The sequence below is a fragment of the Phyllobates terribilis genome, unplaced genomic scaffold (genome assembly GCF_046119375.1).
Source record: "Phyllobates terribilis strain yellow unplaced genomic scaffold, ASM4611937v1 Scaffold_1114__1_contigs__length_410381, whole genome shotgun sequence".
NCBI lineage: Eukaryota > Metazoa > Chordata > Amphibia > Anura > Dendrobatidae > Phyllobates > Phyllobates terribilis.
Genome location: NW_027363874.1, coordinates 192512 through 217399, shown reverse-complemented (window position 1 = coordinate 217399; position 24888 = coordinate 192512).

Sequence of the window (24888 nt, the reverse complement as noted above, 5' to 3'; positions counted from 1 at the left end):
TGTGACATCACCTATTTTGAATGCTGGATCCTGTGTTCTATACTTTATATAGAGGAGGTATCCGTCATTGTACAGGAGGATGAGGTGAGCTGTGACATCACCTATTGTGAATGCTGGATCCTGTGTTATATACTGTATATAGAGTTGTTATCTGTCATTGTACAGGAGGAGGAGGTGAGCTGTGACATCACCTATTGTGAATGGTGGACTCTGTGTTATCTACTATATATAGAGGTGTTATCAGTCATTGTACAGGAGGGGGAGCAGGTGAGCTGTGATATCACCTATTGTGAATGGTGGATCCTGTGTTATCTACTGTATATAGAGGTGTTATCAGTCATTGTACATGAGGAGTAGGAGGAGGTGAGCTGTGACATCACCTGTTGTGAATGGTGGATCCTGTGTTATCTGCTGCATATAGAGGTGTTATCAGTCATTGTACAGGAAGAGGAGGTGAGCTGTGACATCACCTATTGTAAATGGTGGATCCTGTGTTATTTACTGTATATAGAGGTGTTATCAGTCATTATACAGGAAGATGAGGTGAGCTGTGACATCACCTATTGTAAGTGGTGGATCCTGTGTTATCTACTGTATATAGAGGTGTTAAAAGTCATTGTACAGGAGGAGGAGGTGAGCTGTGACTTCACCTATTGTGAAAGGTGGATCCTGGGTTATCTACTGTATATAGAGGTGTTATCAGTCATTGTACAGTAGGAGGTGAGCTGTGACATCACTTATTGTAAATGGTTGATCCTGTGTTATCTACTGCATATAGAGGTGTTATCAGTCATTGTACGTGAGGAGGAGGAGGTGAGCTGTGACATCACCTATTGTAAATGGTGGATCCTGTGTTATATACTGTATATAGAGGTCTTATCAGTCATTGTACATGAGGAGGAGGGGGTGACCTGTGACTTCACCTATTGTGAAAGGTGGATCCTGTGTTGCATACTGTATACAGAGGTGTTATCAGTCATTGTACAGGAGGAGGAGGTGAACTGTGACATCATCTATTGTAAATGGTGGATCCTGTGTTATATACAGTATATAGAGGTCTTATCAGTCATTGCACTGGAGGAGGAGGTGAGCTGTGACATCACCTATTGTAAATGGTGGATCCTGTGTTATCTACTGTATATAGAGGTGTTATCAGTCATTGTACATGAGGAGGAGGGGGTGACCTGTGACTTCACCTATTGTGAAAGGTGGATCCTGTGTTGCATACTGTATATAGAGGTGTTATCAGTCATTGTACAGGAGGAGGAGGAGGTGAGTTGTGACATCACCTATTGTAAATGGTGGATCCTGTGTTATATACTGTATATAGAGGTGTTATCAATCATTGTACAGGAGGAGGTGAGCTGTGACATCACCTATTGTGAATGGTGGATCCTGTGTTATCTACTCTATATAGAGGTGTTATCAGTCATTGAACAGGAGGAGGAGGTGAGCTGTGACATCACTTATTGTAAATGGTGGATCCTGTGTTATATACTGTATATAGAGGTGTTATCAGTCATTGTACAGGAGGAGGAGGTGAGCTATGACATCACCTCTTGTAAATGGTGGATCCTGTTTTATATACTGTATATAGATGTGTTATCAGTCATTGTACAGGAGGAGTAGGAGGTGAGCTGTGACATCACCTATTGTAAATGGTGGATCCTGTGTTATATTCTGTATATAGAGGTGTTATATCAGTCATTGTACATGAGGAGGAGGAGGAAGTGAGCTGTGACATCACCTATTGTGAATGGTGGATCCTGTGTTATCTACTGTATATAGAGGTGTTATCAGTCATTGTACATGAGGAGGAGGTGAGCTGTGACATCACGTATTGTGAATGCTGGATCCTGTGTTACCTACTGTATATAGAGTTGTTATCAGTCATTGCACATGAGGAGGAGGAGGAGGTTAGCTGTGACATTGCCTATTGTGAATGGTGGATCCTGTGTTATATGCTGTAAGTAGAGGTGTTATCAGACATTGTACAGGAGGAGGAGGTGAGCTGTGACATCACCTATTGTGAATGGTGGATCCTGTGTTATCTACTGTATATAGAGGTGTTATCAGTCATTGTACTGGAGGAGGAGGTGAGCTGTGACATCACCTATTGTAAATGGTGGATCCTGTGTTATCTACTGTATATAGAGGTGTTATCAGTCATTGTACAGGAGGAGGAGGAGATGAGCTGTGACATCACCTATTGTAAATGGTGGATCCTGTGTTATATACTGTATATGGAGGTATTATCAGTTATTGTACAGGAGGAGGAGGAGAAGGAGATGAGCTGTGATATCACCTATTGTAAATGGTGGATCCTGTGTTATATACGGTATATAGAGGTGTTATCATTCATTGTACAGGAGGAGGAGGTGAGCTGTGACATCACCTTTTGTGAATGGTGGATCCTGTGTTATCTACTGTATATAGAGGTGTTATCAATCATTGCACAGGATGTGGAGGTGAGCTGTGATATCACCAATTGTAAATGGTGGATCCTGTGTTATCTACTGTATATAGAGGTGTTGTCAGTCATTGTACAGGAGGGGGAGGAGGTGAGCTGTGACATCACCTATTGTAAATGGTGTTTCCTGTGTAATCAACTGTATATAGAGGTGTTATCAGTCATTGTACAGGAGGAGGAGGTGAGCTGTGATATCTATTGTAAATGGTGGATCCTGTGTGTTATACTGTATATAGACGTGTTATCAGTCATTGAACAGGAGGTGGAGGTGAGCTGTGACATCACCTATTGTGAATGGTGGATCCTGTGTTATCTACTATATATAGAGGTGTTATCAGTCATTGTACAGGAGGGGGAGGAGGTGAGCTGTGATATCATCTATTGTGAATGGTGGATCCTGTGTTATCTACTCTATATAGAGGTGTTATCAGTCATTGTACAGGAGGGGAGGAGGTGAGCTGTGATATCACCTATTGTTAATGGTGGATCCTGTGTTATCTACTGTATACAGAGGTGCTATCAGTCATTGCACAGGATGTGGAGGTGAGCTGTGATATCACCAAATGTAAATGGTGGATCCTGTGTTATCCACTGTATATAGAGGTGTTGTCAGTCATTTCACAGGAGGGGGGAGGTGAGCTGTGACATCACCTATTGTAAATGGTGGATCCTGTGTTATATACTGTATATAGAGGTGTTATCAGTCATTGTACTGGAGGAGGAGGTGAACTGTGACATCACCTATTGTAAATGGTGGATCCTGTGTTATCTACTGTATATAGAGGTGTTATCAGTCATTGTACAAGAGGAGGAGGAGGTGAGTTGTGACTTCACCTATTGTGAAAGGTGGATCCTGTGTTATATACTGTATATAAAGGTGTTATCAGTCATTATACAGGAGGAGGAGGTGAACTGTGATATCACCTATTGTGAATGGTGGATCCTGTGTTATCTACTGTATATACAGGTGTTATCAGTCATTTTACAGGAGGAGGAGGTGAGCTGTGACATCGACTTTTGTGAATGGTGGATCCTGTGTTATATAATGTATGTAGAGGTGTTATCAGTCATTGAACAGGAGGAGGAGGAGAAGGTGAGCTGTGACATCACCTATTGTGAATGGTGGATCCTGTGTTATCTACTGTATATAGCGGTGTTATCATTTATTATATAGGAGGAAGAGGTGAGCTGTGACATCACTTATTGTGAATGGTGGATCCTGTGTTATCTACTGTATATAGATGTGTTATCAATCATTGTACAGGAGGAGGAGGTCAGCTGTGACATCACCTATTGTGAATGGTGGATCCTGTGTATTAAATACTGTATATAGAGGTGTTATCAGTCATTGCATAGGATGTGAAGGAGGTGAGCTGTGACATCACCTATTGTGAATGGTGGATCCTGTGTTATCTACTGTATATAGAGGTGTTATCAGTCATTGTACAGGAGGAGGAGGAGGTGAGCTGTGACATCACCTATTGTAAATGGTGGATACTGTGTTATATACTGTATATACAGTTGTTATCAGTCATTGTACAGGAGGAGGAGGAGGGGAGCTGTGACATCACCTATTGTGAATGGTGGATCCTGTGTTATCTACTGTATATAGAGGTGTTATCAGTCATTATACAGTAGGAGGAGGTGAGCTGTGACATCACCTATTGTAAATGGTGGATCCTGTGTTATCTACTGTATATAGAGGTGTTACCAGTCATTATACAGGAGGAGGAGGTGAGCTGTGACATCACCTATTGTAAATGTTGGATCCTGTGTTATCTACTGTATATAGAGGTGTTACCAGTCATTGTACAGGAGGAGGAGGTGAGCTGTGACATCACCTATTGTGAACGGTGGATCCTGTGTTATCTACTGTATATAGAGGTGTTTTCACTCATTGTACATGAGGAGGAGGAGGAAGTGAGTTGTGACATTACCTATTGTGAAAGGTGGATCCTGTGTAATCTACTGTATATAGAGGTGTTATCAGTCATTATACAGGATTAGGAGGTAAGCTGTGACATCACCTATTGTGAATGGTGGATCCTGTGTTATCTACTGTATATAGAGGAGTTATCAGTCATTGCACAGGAGGAGGAGGAGGTGAGCTGTGACTTCACCTATTGTAAATGGTGGATCCTGTGTTATATACTGTATATAGAGGTGTTATCAATCATTGTACAGGAGGAGGAAGTGAGGTGTGACGTCAACTATTGTGAATGGTGGATCCTGTGTTATCTACTGTATATAGAGTTGTTATCAGTCATTATACAGAAGGAGGAGGTGAGCTGTGACATCACCTATTGAAAATGGTGGAACCTGTGTTATATACTGTATATAGAGGTGTTATCAGTCATTATACAGGAGGATGAGGTGAGCTGTGACATCACCTATTGTAAATGGTGGATCCTGTGTAATCTACTGTATATAGAGGTGTTACCAGTCATTGTACAGGAGGAGGAGGTGAGCTGTGACTTCACCTATTGTGAACGGTGGATCCTGTGTTATCTACTGTATATAGAGGTGTTATCAGTCATTATACAGGAGGAGGTGAGCTGTGACATCATTTATTGTAAATAGTTGTTCCTGTGATATCTACTGTATATAGAGGTGTTATCAGTCTTTATACAGGAGAAGGAGGTGAGCTGTGACATCACCAATTGTAAATGGTGGATCCTGTGTTATATACTGTATATTTTAGCTGTTATCAGTCATTGTACTAGAGGGGGAGGAGGAGGTGAGCTGTAACATCACCTTTTGTGAATGGTGAATCCTGTGTTATCTACTGTATATAGAGGTGTTATCAGTCATTATATAGGAGGAGGGGGTGAGCTGTGACATCACTTATTGTGAATGGTGGATCCTGTGTTATCTACTGTATATAAAGGTGTTATCAGTCATTGCACAGGATGTGGAGGTGAGCTGTGATATCACGAATTGTGAATGGTGGATCCTGTATTATCTAATGTATATAGAGGTGTTATCAGACACTGTACAGGAGGAGGAGGAGGTGAGCTGTGACATCACCTATTGTAAATGGTGGATCCTGTGTTACATACTGTATATAAAGATGTTATCTGTCATTGTACAGGAGGAGGAGGAGGAGGGGAGCTGTGACATCACCTATTGTGAATGGTGGATCCTGTGTTACATACTGTATATAAAGATGTTATCTGTCATTGTACAGGAGGAGGAGGAGGGGAGCTGTGACATCACCTATTGTGAATGGTGGATCATGTGTTATCTACAGTATATAGAGGTGTTATCAGTCATTGTACTGGAGGAGGAGGTGAACTGTGACATCACCTATTGTAAATGGTGGAATCTGTGTTATCTACTGTATATAGAGGTGTTATCAGTCATTGTACAAGAGGAGGAGGAGGTGAGTTGTGACTTCACCTATTGTGAAAGGTGGATCCTGTGTTATATACTGTATATAAAGGTGTTATCAGTCATTATACAGGAGGAGGAGGTGAGCTGTGATATCACCTATTGTGAATGGTGGATCCTGTGTTATCTACTGTATATACAGGTGTTATCAGTTATTGTACAGGAGGAGGAGGTGAGCTGTGACATCGACTTTTGTGAATGGTGGATCCTGTGTTATATAATGTATGTAGAGGTGTTATCAGTCATTGTACAGGAGGAGGAGGAGGTGAGCTGTGACATCACCTATTATGAATGGTGGATCCTGTGTCATCTACTGTATATAGAGGTGTTATCAGTTATTATATAGGAGGAGGAGGTGAGCTGTGACATCACTTATTGTGAATGGTGGATCCTGTGTTATCTACTGTATATAGAGGTGTTATCAATCATTGTACAGGAGGAGGAGGTCAGCTGTGACATCACCTATTGTGAATGGTGGATCCTGTGTATTAAACACTGTATATAGAGGTGTTATCAACCATTGCACAGGATGTGAAGGAGGTGAGCTGTGACATCACCTATTGTGAATGGTGGATCCTGTGTTATCTACTGTATATAGAGGAGTTATCAGTCATTGTACAGGAGGAGGAGGAGGTGAGCTGTGACATCACCTATTGTAAATGGTGGATCCTGTGTTATATACTGTATATACAGGTGTTATCAGTCATTGTACAGGAGGAGGAGGAGGAGGGGAGCTGTGACATCACCTATTGTAAATGGTGGATCCTGTGTTATCTACTGTATATAGAGGTGTTACCAGTCATTGTACAGGAGGAGGAGGTGAGCTGTGACATCACCTATTGTGAACGGTGGATCCTGTGTTATCTACTGTATATAGAGGTGTTTTCAGCCATTGTACATAAGGAGGAGGAGGAAGTGAGCTGTGACATTACCTATTGTGAAAGGTGGATCCTGTGTAATCTACTGTATATAGAGGTGTTATCAGTCATTATACAGGAGGAGGAGGTAAGCTGTGACATCACCTATTGTGAATGGTGGATCCTGTGTTATCTACTGTATATAGAGGAGTTATCAGTCATTGTACAGGAGGAGGAGGAGGTGAGCTGTGACTTCACCTATTGTAAATGGTGGATCCTGTGTTATATACTGTATATAGAGGTGTTATCAATCATTGTACAGGAGGAGGAAGTGAGGTGTGACATCAACTATTGTGAATGGTGGATCCTGTGTTATCTACTGTATATAGAGTTGTTATCAGTCATTATACAGAAGGAGGAGGTGAGCTGTGACATCACCTATTGAAAATGGTGGAACCTGTGTTATATACTGTATATAGAGGTGTTATCAGTCATTATACAGGAGGATGAGGTGAGCTGTGACATCACCTATTGTAAATGGTGGATCCTGTGTAATCTACTGTATATAGAGGTGTTACCAGTCATTGTACAGGAGGAGGAGGTGAGCTGTGACTTCACCTATTGTGAACGGTGGATCCTGTGTTATCTACTGCATATAGAGGTGTTATCAGTCATTATACAGGAGGAGGTGAGCTGTGACATCATTTATTGTAAATAGTTGTTCCTGTGATATCTACTGTATATAGAGGTGTTATCAGTCTTTATACAGGAGAAGGAGGTGAGCTGTGACATCACCAATTGTAAATGGTGGATCCTGTGTTATATACTGTATATTTTAGCTGTTATCAGTCATTGTACTAGAGGGGGAGGAGGAGGTGAGCTGTAACATCACCTTTTGTGAATGGTGAATCCTGTGTTATCTACTGTATATAGAGGTGTTATCAGTCATTATATAGGAGGAGGGGGTGAGCTGTGACATCACTTATTGTGAATGGTGGATCCTGTGTTATCTACTGTATATAAAGGTGTTATCAGTCATTGCACAGGATGTGGAGGTGAGCTGTGATATCACGAATTGTGAATGGTGGATCCTGTATTATCTAATGTATATAGAGGTGTTATCAGTCACTGTACAGGAGGAGGAGGAGGTGAGCTGTGACATCACCTATTGTAAATGGTGGATCCTGTGTTACATACTGTATATAAAGATGTTATCTGTCATTGTACAGGAGGAGGAGGAGGAGGGGAGCTGTGACATCACCTATTGTGAATGGTGGATCCTGTGTTACATACTGTATATAAAGATGTTATCTGTCATTGTACAGGAGGAGGAGGAGGGGAGCTGTGACATCACCTATTGTGAATGGTGGATCATGTGTTATCTACAGTATATAGAGGTGTTATCAGTCATTGTACTGGAGGAGGAGGTGAACTGTGACATCACCTATTGTAAATGGTGGAATCTGTGTTATCTACTGTATATAGAGGTGTTATCAGTCATTGTACAAGAGGAGGAGGAGGTGAGTTGTGACTTCACCTATTGTGAAAGGTGGATCCTGTGTTATATACTGTATATAAAGGTGTTATCAGTCATTATACAGGAGGAGGAGGTGAGCTGTGATATCACCTATTGTGAATGGTGGATCCTGTGTTATCTACTGTATATACAGGTGTTATCAGTTATTGTACAGGAGGAGGAGGTGAGCTGTGACATCGACTTTTGTGAATGGTGGATCCTGTGTTATATAATGTATGTAGAGGTGTTATCAGTCATTGTACAGGAGGAGGAGGAGGTGAGCTGTGACATCACCTATTATGAATGGTGGATCCTGTGTCATCTACTGTATATAGAGGTGTTATCAGTTATTATATAGGAGGAGGAGGTGAGCTGTGACATCACTTATTGTGAATGGTGGATCCTGTGTTATCTACTGTATATAGAGGTGTTATCAATCATTGTACAGGAGGAGGAGGTCAGCTGTGACATCACCTATTGTGAATGGTGGATCCTGTGTATTAAACACTGTATATAGAGGTGTTATCAACCATTGCACAGGATGTGAAGGAGGTGAGCTGTGACATCACCTATTGTGAATGGTGGATCCTGTGTTATCTACTGTATATAGAGGAGTTATCAGTCATTGTACAGGAGGAGGAGGAGGTGAGCTGTGACATCACCTATTGTAAATGGTGGATCCTGTGTTATATACTGTATATACAGGTGTTATCAGTCATTGTACAGGAGGAGGAGGAGGAGGGGAGCTGTGACATCACCTATTGTAAATGGTGGATCCTGTGTTATCTACTGTATATAGAGGTGTTACCAGTCATTGTACAGGAGGAGGAGGTGAGCTGTGACATCACCTATTGTGAACGGTGGATCCTGTGTTATCTACTGTATATAGAGGTGTTTTCAGCCATTGTACATAAGGAGGAGGAGGAAGTGAGCTGTGACATTACCTATTGTGAAAGGTGGATCCTGTGTAATCTACTGTATATAGAGGTGTTATCAGTCATTATACAGGAGGAGGAGGTAAGCTGTGACATCACCTATTGTGAATGGTGGATCCTGTGTTATCTACTGTATATAGAGGAGTTATCAGTCATTGTACAGGAGGAGGAGGAGGTGAGCTGTGACTTCACCTATTGTAAATGGTGGATCCTGTGTTATATACTGTATATAGAGGTGTTATCAATCATTGTACAGGAGGAGCAAGTGAGGTGTGACATCACCTATTGTGAATGGTGGATCCTGTGTTATCTACTGTATATAGATTTGTTATCAGTCATTATACAGGAGGAGGAGGTGAGCTGTGACTTCACCTATTGAAAATGGTGGATCCTGTGTTATATACTGTATATAGAGGTGTTATCAGTCTTTATACAGGAGGATGAGGTGAGCTGTGACATCACCTATTGTAAATGGTGGATCCTGTGTTATCTACTGTATATAGAGGTGTTATCAGTCATTATACAGTAGGAGGAGGTGAGCTGTGACATCACCTATTGTAAATGGTGGATCCTGTGTTATCTACTGTATATAGAGGTGTTACCAGTCATTATACAGGAGGAGGAGGTGAGCTGTGACATCACCTATTGTATATGTTGGATCCTGTGTTATCTACTGTATATAGAGGTGTTACCAGTCATTGTACAGGAGGAGGAGGTGAGCTGTGACATCACCTATTGTGAACGGTGAATCCTGTGTTATCTACTGTATATAGAGGTGTTTTCACTCATTGTACATGAGGAGGAGGAGGAAGTGAGTTGTGACATTACCTATTGTGAAAGGTGGATCCTGTGTAATCTACTGTATATAGAGGTGTTATCAGTCATTATACAGGATTAGGAGGTAAGCTGTGACATCACCTATTGTGAATGGTGGATCCTGTGTTATCTACTGTATATAGAGGAGTTATCAGTCATTGCACAGGAGGAGGAGGAGGTGAGCTGTGACTTCACCTATTGTAAATGGTGGATCCTGTGTTATATACTGTATATAGAGGTGTTATCAATCATTGTACAGGAGGAGGAAGTGAGGTGTGACATCAACTATTGTGAATGGTGGATCCTGTGTTATCTACTGTATATAGAGTTGTTATCAGTCATTATACAGAAGGAGGAGGTGAGCTGTGACATCACCTATTGAAAATGGTGGAACCTGTGTTATATACTGTATATAGAGGTGTTATCAGTCATTATACAGGAGGATGAGGTGAGCTGTGACATCACCTATTGTAAATGGTGGATCCTGTGTAATCTACTGTATATAGAGGTGTTACCAGTCATTGTACAGGAGGAGGAGGTGAGCTGTGACTTCACCTATTGTGAACGGTGGATCCTGTGTTATCTACTGTATATAGAGGTGTTATCAGTCATTATACAGGAGGAGGTGAGCTGTGACATCATTTATTGTAAATAGTTTTTCCTGTGATATCTACTGTATATAGAGGTGTTATCAGTCTTTATACAGGAGAAGGAGGTGAGCTGTGACATCACCAATTGTAAATGGTGGATCCTGTGTTATATACTGTATATTTTAGCTGTTATCAGTCATTGTACTAGAGGGGGAGGAGGAGGTGAGCTGTAACATCACCTTTTGTGAATGGTGAATCCTGTGTTATCTACTGTATATAGAGGTGTTATCAGTCATTATATAGGAGGAGGGGGTGAGCTGTGACATCACTTATTGTGAATGGTGGATCCTGTGTTATCTACTGTATATAAAGGTGTTATCAGTCATTGCACAGGATGTGGAGGTGAGCTGTGATATCACGAATTGTGAATGGTGGATCCTGTATTATCTAATGTATATAGAGGTGTTATCAGACACTGTACAGGAGGAGGAGGAGGTGAGCTGTGACATCACCTATTGTAAATGGTGGATCCTGTGTTACATACTGTATATAAAGATGTTATCTGTCATTGTACAGGAGGAGGAGGAGGAGGGGAGCTGTGACATCACCTATTGTGAATGGTGGATCCTGTGTTACATACTGTATATAAAGATGTTATCTGTCATTGTACAGGAGGAGGAGGAGGGGAGCTGTGACATCACCTATTGTGAATGGTGGATCATGTGTTATCTACTGTATATAGAGGTGTTATCAGTCATTGTACAAGAGGAGGAGGAGGTGAGTTGTGACTTCACCTATTGTGAAAGGTGGATCCTGTGTTATATACTGTATATAAAGGTGTTATCAGTCATTATACAGGAGGAGGAGGTGAGCTGTGATATCACCTATTGTGAATGGTGGATCCTGTGTTATCTACTGTATATACAGGTGTTATCAGTTATTGTACAGGAGGAGGAGGTGAGCTGTGACATCGACTTTTGTGAATGGTGGATCCTGTGTTATATAATGTATGTAGAGGTGTTATCAGTCATTGTACAGGAGGAGGAGGAGGTGAGCTGTGACATCACCTATTATGAATGGTGGATCCTGTGTCATCTACTGTATATAGAGGTGTTATCAGTTATTATATAGGAGGAGGAGGTGAGCTGTGACATCACTTATTGTGAATGGTGGATCCTGTGTTATCTACTGTATATAGAGGTGTTATCAATCATTGTACAGGAGGAGGAGGTCAGCTGTGACATCACCTATTGTGAATGGTGGATCCTGTGTATTAAACACTGTATATAGAGGTGTTATCAACCATTGCACAGGATGTGAAGGAGGTGAGCTGTGACATCACCTATTGTGAATGGTGGATCCTGTGTTATCTACTGTATATAGAGGAGTTATCAGTCATTGTACAGGAGGAGGAGGAGGTGAGCTGTGACATCACCTATTGTAAATGGTGGATCCTGTGTTATATACTGTATATACAGGTGTTATCAGTCATTGTACAGGAGGAGGAGGAGGAGGGGAGCTGTGACATCACCTATTGTAAATGGTGGATCCTGTGTTATCTACTGTATATAGAGGTGTTACCAGTCATTGTACAGGAGGAGGAGGTGAGCTGTGACATCACCTATTGTGAACGGTGGATCCTGTGTTATCTACTGTATATAGAGGTGTTTTCAGCCATTGTACATAAGGAGGAGGAGGAAGTGAGCTGTGACATTACCTATTGTGAAAGGTGGATCCTGTGTAATCTACTGTATATAGAGGTGTTATCAGTCATTATACAGGAGGAGGAGGTAAGCTGTGACATCACCTATTGTGAATGGTGGATCCTGTGTTATCTACTGTATATAGAGGAGTTATCAGTCATTGTACAGGAGGAGGAGGAGGTGAGCTGTGACTTCACCTATTGTAAATGGTGGATCCTGTGTTATATACTGTATATAGAGGTGTTATCAATCATTGTACAGGAGGAGCAAGTGAGGTGTGACATCACCTATTGTGAATGGTGGATCCTGTGTTATCTACTGTATATAGATTTGTTATCAGTCATTATACAGGAGGAGGAGGTGAGCTGTGACTTCACCTATTGAAAATGGTGGATCCTGTGTTATATACTGTATATAGAGGTGTTATCAGTCTTTATACAGGAGGATGAGGTGAGCTGTGACATCACCTATTGTAAATGGTGGATCCTGTGTTATCTACTGTATATAGAGGTGTTATCAGTCATTATACAGTAGGAGGAGGTGAGCTGTGACATCACCTATTGTAAATGGTGGATCCTGTGTTATCTACTGTATATAGAGGTGTTACCAGTCATTATACAGGAGGAGGAGGTGAGCTGTGACATCACCTATTGTATATGTTGGATCCTGTGTTATCTACTGTATATAGAGGTGTTACCAGTCATTGTACAGGAGGAGGAGGTGAGCTGTGACATCACCTATTGTGAACGGTGAATCCTGTGTTATCTACTGTATATAGAGGTGTTTTCACTCATTGTACATGAGGAGGAGGAGGAAGTGAGTTGTGACATTACCTATTGTGAAAGGTGGATCCTGTGTAATCTACTGTATATAGAGGTGTTATCAGTCATTATACAGGATTAGGAGGTAAGCTGTGACATCACCTATTGTGAATGGTGGATCCTGTGTTATCTACTGTATATAGAGGAGTTATCAGTCATTGCACAGGAGGAGGAGGAGGTGAGCTGTGACTTCACCTATTGTAAATGGTGGATCCTGTGTTATATACTGTATATAGAGGTGTTATCAATCATTGTACAGGAGGAGGAAGTGAGGTGTGACATCAACTATTGTGAATGGTGGATCCTGTGTTATCTACTGTATATAGAGTTGTTATCAGTCATTATACAGAAGGAGGAGGTGAGCTGTGACATCACCTATTGAAAATGGTGGAACCTGTGTTATATACTGTATATAGAGGTGTTATCAGTCATTATAAAGGAGGATGAGGTGAGCTGTGACATCACCTATTGTAAATGGTGGATCCTGTGTAATCTACTGTATATAGAGGTGTTACCAGTCATTGTACAGGAGGAGGAGGTGAGCTGTGACTTCACCTATTGTGAACGGTGGATCCTGTGTTATCTACTGCATATAGAGGTGTTATCAGTCATTATACAGGAGGAGGTGAGCTGTGACATCATTTATTGTAAATAGTTGTTCCTGTGATATCTACTGTATATAGAGGTGTTATCAGTCTTTATACAGGAGAAGGAGGTGAGCTGTGACATCACCAATTGTAAATGGTGGATCCTGTGTTATATACTGTATATTTTAGCTGTTATCAGTCATTGTACTAGAGGGGGAGGAGGAGGTGAGCTGTAACATCACCTTTTGTGAATGGTGAATCCTGTGTTATCTACTGTATATAGAGGTGTTATCAGTCATTATATAGGAGGAGGGGGTGAGCTGTGACATCACTTATTGTGAATGGTGGATCCTGTGTTATCTACTGTATATAAAGGTGTTATCAGTCATTGCACAGGATGTGGAGGTGAGCTGTGATATCACGAATTGTGAATGGTGGATCCTGTATTATCTAATGTATATAGAGGTGTTATCAGACACTGTACAGGAGGAGGAGGAGGTGAGCTGTGACATCACCTATTGTAAATGGTGGATCCTGTGTTACATACTGTATATAAAGATGTTATCTGTCATTGTACAGGAGGAGGAGGAGGAGGGGAGCTGTGACATCACCTATTGTGAATGGTGGATCCTGTGTTACATACTGTATATAAAGATGTTATCTGTCATTGTACAGGAGGAGGAGGAGGGGAGCTGTGACATCACCTATTGTGAATGGTGGATCATGTGTTATCTACAGTATATAGAGGTGTTATCAGTCATTGTACTGGAGGAGGAGGTGAACTGTGACATCACCTATTGTAAATGGTGGAATCTGTGTTATCTACTGTATATAGAGGTGTTATCAGTCATTGTACAAGAGGAGGAGGAGGTGAGTTGTGACTTCACCTATTGTGAAAGGTGGATCCTGTGTTATATACTGTATATAAAGGTGTTATCAGTCATTATACAGGAGGAGGAGGTGAGCTGTGATATCACCTATTGTGAATGGTGGATCCTGTGTTATCTACTGTATATACAGGTGTTATCAGTTATTGTACAGGAGGAGGAGGTGAGCTGTGACATCGACTTTTGTGAATGGTGGATCCTGTGTTATATAATGTATGTAGAGGTGTTATCAGTCATTGTACAGGAGGAGGAGGAGGTGAGCTGTGACATCACCTATTATGAATGGTGGATCCTGTGTCATCTACTGTATATAGAGGTGTTATCAGTTATTATATAGGAGGAGGAGGTGAGCTGTGACATCACTTATTGTGAATGGTGGATCCTGTGTTATCTACTGTATATAGAGGTGTTATCAATCATTGTACAGGAGGAGGAGGTCAGCTGTGACATCACCTATTGTGAATGGTGGATCCTGTGTATTAAACACTGTATATAGAGGTGTTATCAACCATTGCACAGGATGTGAAGGAGGTGAGCTGTGACATCACCTATTGTGAATGGTGGATCCTGTGTTATCTACTGTATATAGAGGAGTTATCAGTCATTGTACAGGAGGAGGAGGAGGTGAGCTGTGACATCACCTATTGTAAATGGTGGATCCTGTGTTATATACTGTATATACAGGTGTTATCAGTCATTGTACAGGAGGAGGAGGAGGAGGGGAGCTGTGACATCACCTATTGTAAATGGTGGATCCTGTGTTATCTACTGTATATAGAGGTGTTACCAGTCATTGTACAGGAGGAGGAGGTGAGCTGTGACATCACCTATTGTGAACGGTGGATCCTGTGTTATCTACTGTATATAGAGGTGTTTTCAGCCATTGTACATAAGGAGGAGGAGGAAGTGAGCTGTGACATTACCTATTGTGAAAGGTGGATCCTGTGTAATCTACTGTATATAGAGGTGTTATCAGTCATTATACAGGAGGAGGAGGTAAGCTGTGACATCACCTATTGTGAATGGTGGATCCTGTGTTATCTACTGTATATAGAGGAGTTATCAGTCATTGTACAGGAGGAGGAGGAGGTGAGCTGTGACTTCACCTATTGTAAATGGTGGATCCTGTGTTATATACTGTATATAGAGGTGTTATCAATCATTGTACAGGAGGAGGAAGTGAGGTGTGACATCAACTATTGTGAATGGTGGATCCTGTGTTATCTACTGTATATAGAGTTGTTATCAGTCATTATACAGAAGGAGGAGGTGAGCTGTGACATCACCTATTGAAAATGGTGGAACCTGTGTTATATACTGTATATAGAGGTGTTATCAGTCATTATACAGGAGGATGAGGTGAGCTGTGACATCACCTATTGTAAATGGTGGATCCTGTGTAATCTACTGTATATAGAGGTGTTACCAGTCATTGTACAGGAGGAGGAGGTGAGCTGTGACTTCACCTATTGTGAACGGTGGATCCTGTGTTATCTACTGCATATAGAGGTGTTATCAGTCATTATACAGGAGGAGGTGAGCTGTGACATCATTTATTGTAAATAGTTGTTCCTGTGATATCTACTGTATATAGAGGTGTTATCAGTCTTTATACAGGAGAAGGAGGTGAGCTGTGACATCACCAATTGTAAATGGTGGATCCTGTGTTATATACTGTATATTTTAGCTGTTATCAGTCATTGTACTAGAGGGGGAGGAGGAGGTGAGCTGTAACATCACCTTTTGTGAATGGTGAATCCTGTGTTATCTACTGTATATAGAGGTGTTATCAGTCATTATATAGGAGGAGGGGGTGAGCTGTGACATCACTTATTGTGAATGGTGGATCCTGTGTTATCTACTGTATATAAAGGTGTTATCAGTCATTGCACAGGATGTGGAGGTGAGCTGTGATATCACGAATTGTGAATGGTGGATCCTGTATTATCTAATGTATATAGAGGTGTTATCAGTCACTGTACAGGAGGAGGAGGAGGTGAGCTGTGACATCACCTATTGTAAATGGTGGATCCTGTGTTACATACTGTATATAAAGATGTTATCTGTCATTGTACAGGAGGAGGAGGAGGAGGGGAGCTGTGACATCACCTATTGTGAATGGTGGATCCTGTGTTACATACTGTATATAAAGATGTTATCTGTCATTGTACAGGAGGAGGAGGAGGGGAGCTGTGACATCACCTATTGTGAATGGTGGATCATGTGTTATCTACAGTATATAGAGGTGTTATCAGTCATTGTACTGGAGGAGGAGGTGAACTGTGACATCACCTATTGTAAATGGTGGAATCTGTGTTATCTACTGTATATAGAGGTGTTATCAGTCATTGTACAAGAGGAGGAGGAGGTGAGTTGTGACTTCACCTATTGTGAAAGGTGGATCCTGTGTTATATACTGTATATAAAGGTGTTATCAGTCATTATACAGGAGGAGGAGGTGAGCTGTGATATCACCTATTGTGAATGGTGGATCCTGTGTTATCTACTGTATATACAGGTGTTATCAGTTATTGTACAGGAGGAGGAGGTGAGCTGTGACATCGACTTTTGTGAATGGTGGATCCTGTGTTATATAATGTATGTAGAGGTGTTATCAGTCATTGTACAGGAGGAGGAGGAGGTGAGCTGTGACATCACCTATTATGAATGGTGGATCCTGTGTCATCTACTGTATATAGAGGTGTTATCAGTTATTATATAGGAGGAGGAGGTGAGCTGTGACATCACTTATTGTGAATGGTGGATCCTGTGTTATCTACTGTATATAGAGGTGTTATCAATCATTGTACAGGAGGAGGAGGTCAGCTGTGAAATCACCTATTGTGAATGGTGGATCCTGTGTATTAAACACTGTATATAGAGGTGTTATCAACCATTGCACAGGATGTGAAGGAGGTGAGCTGTGACATCACCTATTGTGAATGGTGGATCCTGTGTTATCTACTGTATATAGAGGAGTTATCAGTCATTGTACAGGAGGAGGAGGAGGTGAGCTGTGACATCACCTATTGTAAATGGTGGATCCTGTGTTATATACTGTATATACAGGTGTTATCAGTCATTGTACAGGAGGAGGAGGAGGAGGGGAGCTGTGACATCACCTATTGTAAATGGTGGATCCTGTGTTATCTACTGTATATAGAGGTGTTACCAGTCATTGTACAGGAGGAGGAGGTGAGCTGTGACATCACCTATTGTGAACGGTGGATCCTGTGTTATCTACTGTATATAGAGGTGTTTTCAGCCATTGTACATAAGGAGGAGGAGGAAGTGAGCTGTGACCTTACCTATTGTGAAAGGTGGATCCTGTGTAATCTACTGTATATAGAGGTGTTATCAGTCATTATACAGGAGGAGGAGGTAAGCTGTGACATCACCTATTGTGAATGGTGGATCCTGTGTTATCTACTGTATATAGAGGAGTTATCAGTCATTGTACAGGAGGAGGAGGAGGTGAGCTGTGACTTCACCTATTGTAAATGGTGGATCCTGTGTTATATACTGTATATAGAGGTGTTATCAATCATTGTACAGGAGGAGCAAGTGAGGTGTGACATCACCTATTGTGAATGGTGGATCCTGTGTTATCTACTGTATATAGATTTGTTATCAGTCATTATACAGGAGGAGGAGGTGAGCTGTGACTTCACCTATTGAAAATGGTGGATCCTGTGTTATATACTGTATATAGAGGTGTTATCAGTCTTTATACAGGAGGATGAGGTGAGCTGTGACATCACCTATTGTAAATGGTGGATCCTGTGTAATCTACTGTATATAGAGGTGTTACCAGTCATTGTACAGGATGAGGAGGTGAGCTGTGACTTCACCTATTGTGAACGGTGGATCCTGTGTTATCTACTGTATATAGAGGTGTTATTAGTCATTGTACAGGAGGAGGTGAGCTGTGACATCATTTATTGTAAGTAGTTGTTCCTGTGATATCTACTGTATATGGAGGTGTTATCAGTCTTTATACAGGAGAAGGAGGTGAGCTGTGACATCACCAATTGTAAATGGTGGATCCTGTGTTATATATTGTATATTTTAGCTGTTATCAGTCAGTGTATAGGAGGGGGAGGAGGTGAGCTGTGACGTCACTTATTGTGAATGGTGGATCCTGTGTTATCTACTGTATATAGAGGTGTTATCAGTCATTGTACAGAAGGAGGAGGAGGAGGTGAGCTGTAACATCACCTTTTGTGAATGGTTTATCCTGTGTTATCTACTGTATATAGAGGTGTTATCAGTCATTATATATGAGGAGGGGGTGAGCTGTGACATCACTTATTGTGAATGGTGGATCCTGTGTTATCTACAGTATATAGAGGTGTTATCAGTCATTGTACAGGAGGAGGCAGAGGTGAGCTGTGACATCACCTATTGTAAATGGTGGATCCTGTGTTATATACTGTATATAAAGGTGTTATCAGTCATTGTACATGAGCAGGAGGAGGAGGGGAGCTGTGACATCACCTATTGTGAATGGTGGATCCTGTGTTATCTACTGTATATAGAGGTGTTATCAGTCAATGTACAGGAGGGGGAGGAGGTGAGCTGTGATATCACCTATTGTGAATGGTGTCTCCTGTGTTATCTACTGTATATAGAGGTGTTATAAGTCATTGCACAGGATGTGGAGGTGAGCTGTGATATTACCAATTGTAAATGGTGGATCCTGTGTTATCTACTGTATATAGAGGTTTTATCAGTCATTGTACAGGAGGAGGAGGTGAGCTGTGACATCACCTATTGTAAATGGTGGATCCAGTGTTATATACTGTATATAGAGGTGTTATCAATTATTGTACAGGATGTGGTAGAGGTGAGCTGTGACATCACCTATTGGAAATGGTGGATCCTGTGTTATATACTGTATATAGAGGTGTTATCAGTCATTGTACAGGAGGAGGAGGTGAGCTCTGACATCACCTATTGTGAATGGTGGATCCTGTGAAACCTACTGTATATAGAGATGTTATCAGTCATTGCACATGAGGAGGAGGAGGAGGTCAGCTGTGACATCACCTATTGTGAATGGTGGATCCTGTGTTATCTACTGTATATAGAGGTGTTATCAGACATTATTCAGGAGGAGGAGGTGAGCTGTGACATCACCTATTGTGAATGGTAGATCCTGTGTTATATACTGTATATAGAGGTGTTATCAGTCATTGTACAGGAGAAGGAGGAGGTGAGCTTTGACATCACCTATTGTGAATGGTGGATCCTGTGTCATATACTGTATATAGTAGCTGTTATCAGTCATTGTACAGTAGGGGAAGGAGGTGAGCTGTGACATCACCTATTGTAAATGGTGGATCCTGTGTTTTCTATTGCATATAGAGGTGTTATCAGTCATTGTACAGGAGGAGGAGGTGAGCTGTGATATTGTAGCGCCCCGAGGGTTCGGCCGCTACAGGGGTATTGCACCTCAGACCAGAGGTGTGATATTCCACTCCCCAGAAGGGCCTAGTGAGAGGCCGAGGAGGAGGTGAAGGGAAGCTGAGATTTTGGCTCATCTCAGCTCCAAGAGAAAGGAACAGAAAGGAACAGAAACAGAAAGGAACTGCAAAGAAAGAGAGAGAGAAACAGAAGGGCTCAGGAACAAGAAGGTGGAAGGGACCCTAAGAACCCACGAGAATCCAGGGTGAAGGGTCAGGCAGATTAAGGGTACCGGATCCCAAGTTGGTGGAGGAGAAACTACCCTCAGCCAAAGACCGGAGGTCGTGATCATTTATTGGTGCGACACCTCATCAAACCTGCTAGGAAGGCGCCATATAGGACAGCGGAGGACGGGGCCCACGTTTAACCGCACGAGTCCGCGGCAGCTGGACAAAAGCAACCCTTAAATCCCTCTCTCTTAAGACCGCTTTAATATCTTTAACCTCGGCCAGGAGCATTAGTGACATCCAGGCCCTGTCTATGACCTCGCCGTTTACTCAAATTCTGGATGATAGGCAGGATCTGGTCTAAAAATCACTCTCTCTCCCTAAGGTAGCTACTCGTTTCCACAGACTTCAGGAAGTCCTCCTACCCTCCTTTTGTCCACATCCTAGTAACCAGAAAGAGGTGGAGTTACATACGTTAGAAGTGAGGAGATGTTAGGTACCATTCAGTTACCAAAAGCTTTAGGAAAGATAACTCGTTGTTTATATCCTACCAAGGGGCTAGGAACGGTCTAAGGTCACGAAGTCCTCCATAGCTAGATGGAATTGGGAGGCCATTTCTCTATCATATACAGTATAGACAAAAAGTTTGGACACACCTTCGCATTTAAAGATTTTTCTGTATTTTCTTGACTATGGAAATTGTACATTCACACTGAAGGCATCAAAACTATGAATTAACACATGTGGAATTATATACTTAACAATAAAGTGTGAAACAACTGAAAATATTCTAGGTTCTTCAAAGTAGCCACCTTTTGCTTTAATGATTGCTTTGCACACTCTTGGCATTCTCTTGATGAGCTTCAAGAAGTAGTCACCGGAAATGGTCTTCCAACAATCTTGAAGGAGTTCCCAGAGATGCTTAGCACTTGTTGGCCCTTTTGCCTTCACTCTGTGGTCCAGCTCACCCCAAACCATCTCGATTGGGTTCAGGTCTGGTGACTGTGGAGGCCAGGTTATCTGGCGTAGTCCCCCATCAATCTCCTTCTTGGTCAAATAGCCCTTACACAGCCTGGAGGTGTGTTTGGGGTCATTGTCCTGTTGAAAAATAAATGATGGTCCAACTAAACGCAAAGCGGATGGAATAGCATGCTGCTGCAAGATGCTGTGGTAGCCATGCTGGTTCAGTATGCCTTCAATTTTGAATAAATCCCCAACAGTGTCACCAGCAAAGCACCCCCACATCATCACACCTCCTCCTCCATGCTTCACGGTGGGAACCAGGCATGTAGAGACCATCCGTTCACCTTTTCTGCGTCGCACAAAGACACGGTGGTTGGAACCAAAGATCTCAAATTTGGACTCATCAGACCAAAGCACAGATTTCCACTGGTCTAATGTCCATTCCTTGTGTTCTTTACGCCAAACAAGTCTCTTCTGCTTGTTGCCTGTCCTTAGCAGTGGTTTCCTAGCAGCTATTTTACCATGAAGGCCTGCTGTACAAAGTCTCCTCTTAACAGTTGTTGAAGAGATGTGTCTGCTGCTAGAACTCTGTGTGGCATTGACCTGGTCTCTAATCTGAGCTGCTGTTAAACTGCGATTTCTGAGGCTGGTGACTCGGATAAACTTATCCTCAGAAGCAGAGGTGACTCTTGGTCTTCCTTTCCTGGGGCGGTCCTGATGTGAGCCAGTTTCTTTGTAGCGCTTGATGGTTTTTGCAACTGCACTTGGGGACACTTTCAAAGTTTTCCCAATGTTTTGGACTGACTGACCTTCATTTCTTAAAGTAATGATGGCCACTCGTTTTTCTTTACTTAGCTGCTTTTTTCTTGCCATAATACAAATTCTAACAGTCTGTTCAGTAGGACTATCAGCTGTGTATCCACCAGACTTCTGCACAACTCAACTGATGGTCCCAACCCCATTTATAAGGCAAAAAATCCCACTTATTAAACCTGACAAGGCATACCTGTGAAGTGAAAACCATTTCCAGTGACTATCTCTTGAAGCTCATCAAGAGAATGCCAAGAGTGTGCAAAGCAGTTATCAAAGCAAAAGGTGGCTACTTTGAAGAACCTAGAATATAAGACATATTTTCAGCTGTTTCACACTTTTTTGTTAAGTATATAATTCCACATGTGTTAATTCATAGTTTTGATGCCTTCAGTGTGAATGTACAATTTTCATAGTCATGAAAATACAGAAAAATCTTTAAATGAGAAGGTGTGTCCAAACTTTTGGTCTGTACATCTAGCGGCGAGGAAGGGCCAGAAGGGCTGAAGGCTCATTCCACCCGGGCTGTGGCGACCTCCTGGGCTGAGAAGACAGGTGTCTCGATAGAAGACATATGTAAGGCTGCTACCTGGTCCTGTCCCTCTACATTCCATTGACACGATAGGTTAGATATAGGTGTATCGGCTGACCTCACCTTTGGGAGAAGAGTGTTCCAGGCTGTGGTCCTTCAATAGATTACTTCATCTCTGTAATTCTCTCATGGTGCTGTCATGGTCGACCGATAAAATCTTAAATTACATACCGGTAATGGGATTTTTCGGAGACCATGACAGCACCCTTATATTCCCTCCTTTCACGTTTGTGGGAACACTCCCGTTTTATTAATTATAATCTCACACTCAGTAGGTGTCGTCTGGTATGGCAATTTTGTGATTGTTTGCTGTGTTTATTAACCTGGCAGTCCTCTCAATGCTCTGTAATCCAAACTGAGGGGGGAGAGAGGTGGCGCCCTTTTATGCCTGTAGGTTTCCTCTCCTTGGTGGGCGGATCCCCTCTCTCGTGGTGCTGTCATGGTCTCTGAAAAATCCCGTTACCGGTAAGTAACTTACGACTATTCATTTGATGGAGCAATCAAAAAGTTGTACCCCAAAATGGTATTAAAAACGGTCTTAGAAAATTGGAACACAAGCCAAACTATTTGTTTGCAAAGTTTAGAATTTTTTAAAAGCAGTAAAATGTTTTCGTTTTCTTCTGCACCATTTCACTTTATTTGGAATTCATTGCCCTTTTTTTTCTATATGTTGCACAGTAAAGTGAATGGCGTCTTTCAAAAATGCTGTAATTTTGTCCCACAAAGTACACCTCAACCCTGCTGTATTGAATAGTGTCTGTGTTATTCACTATGTGATATGTGTTTTTTTATTGTATACTAATGTATAGTGACTAGTGATGATTGAGCGTGTTCTATGAACCCATTCAGCGAGCACACTGTCTAACAGCCGTGACACTTGCAGGCACGGCGACCTTAAAAGAAATGCCGAGCATGCCAAAATACTCGACGAGCACCTGAGCGTGCTCGCCGAAGGGGTTGATAGAACACGCTCGATCATCACTAATAGTGACCAGATGCCTCTAAGGAATCTTTTTTGGCCTCTGTTTTACTGGTGCTTGAAGTGCAAATTTTTGTAGCTCTAATGATTAAGTAATATGCAACTATGTGAACTGCAATTGCCAATTAACAATTTAAGGGTATCCATCAGATATACCCCTCCCTCCAATTCCCATTCATGACCATGCAGGATTTGGAAAGCTAAATCCATAGACACCTCTATATCTTTTATCTGTTGCTGCATTTCTGAGTGCTCTGGGTGTAACGGAGCACTAACCGAGCCTCAGCCTTCCAAGGTTGCTTCCCTGCCCAGCACCAGCCTCTTTATCTTGATTGATAGCTCACTGTCAGTTTTTTGGGACGTCAGGCACCAAGCAAGGAAAATCAGTGAGCTAGACACTAGCACTGGGAACTTTCCCTCCGTACATAAACAAAACATAAACCAAATAAAAAGCAATTTGGCACGTTACTTAATTTATGTAGATTTATAGAATGAAATGTTGGATTTCGTACGAGCTCGATCCATGTTTTTCACAGAGCTCATATCTATTATAGTCTAGGGCTGTTCACATATTTCTGTGGACCGCGTATTTTTCACCGAAACACGTTGACCTGTCGGACTTTGATCCAAATCAAAGTTTAGAGCTTCTCGGATGCAAAACAAAGCTGATGAAAGTCTGAATGAGGCCTTACTCTATTATTTATTTTTTAAGCAGCGTTCATTCCAGGCTGCTGTACACATGAAGAGGGTTTACACACCTAAAATACATATATAAAACACAGAAACAAGCTACCATTGACAGACTAGTATGGAGGGAGACACGGCCACTACGATCTAACAGTGTGGATTCTGGTGTCTCGCTCCTTCCCTCAGGGTGTATTCCAAAAGCCTCCTCCAATAAGCAAGTTCTGGACAAGCTGCAGGTGGAGAGGGAGTGCGGGATTACGGTGAAGGCCCTGACTGCGTCTCTGTTTTACACTTACGAGGGAAAGAAGTATCTCCTGAACCTGATCAACACTCCGGTGAGTGTGACGTTTCTTCTTGATTTGTTTCTCTGTGGTCTTGTTGCGGATGTTCAACTGGTCACGGCGGTCGCGTGACCTGTCCAATGACTAAATGATGTCATGGAAGATCCTTTCACTCCACCGCGAGCCGTACAAGAGACCGGACGCAGTGGAGAAAAGACCGGGGGCCATCAGAAGGTAAGTATAATGTTATTTTCTCCAATCCCCTCCATGACAGCACACCTGGAGGTAGCCTCCCCATCCTAATTAGGGACAGGAAAACAAGAGGTTAAATAGCCCCTTCGCGCTACAATCCCCAGTGTTTTCCTGTCCCT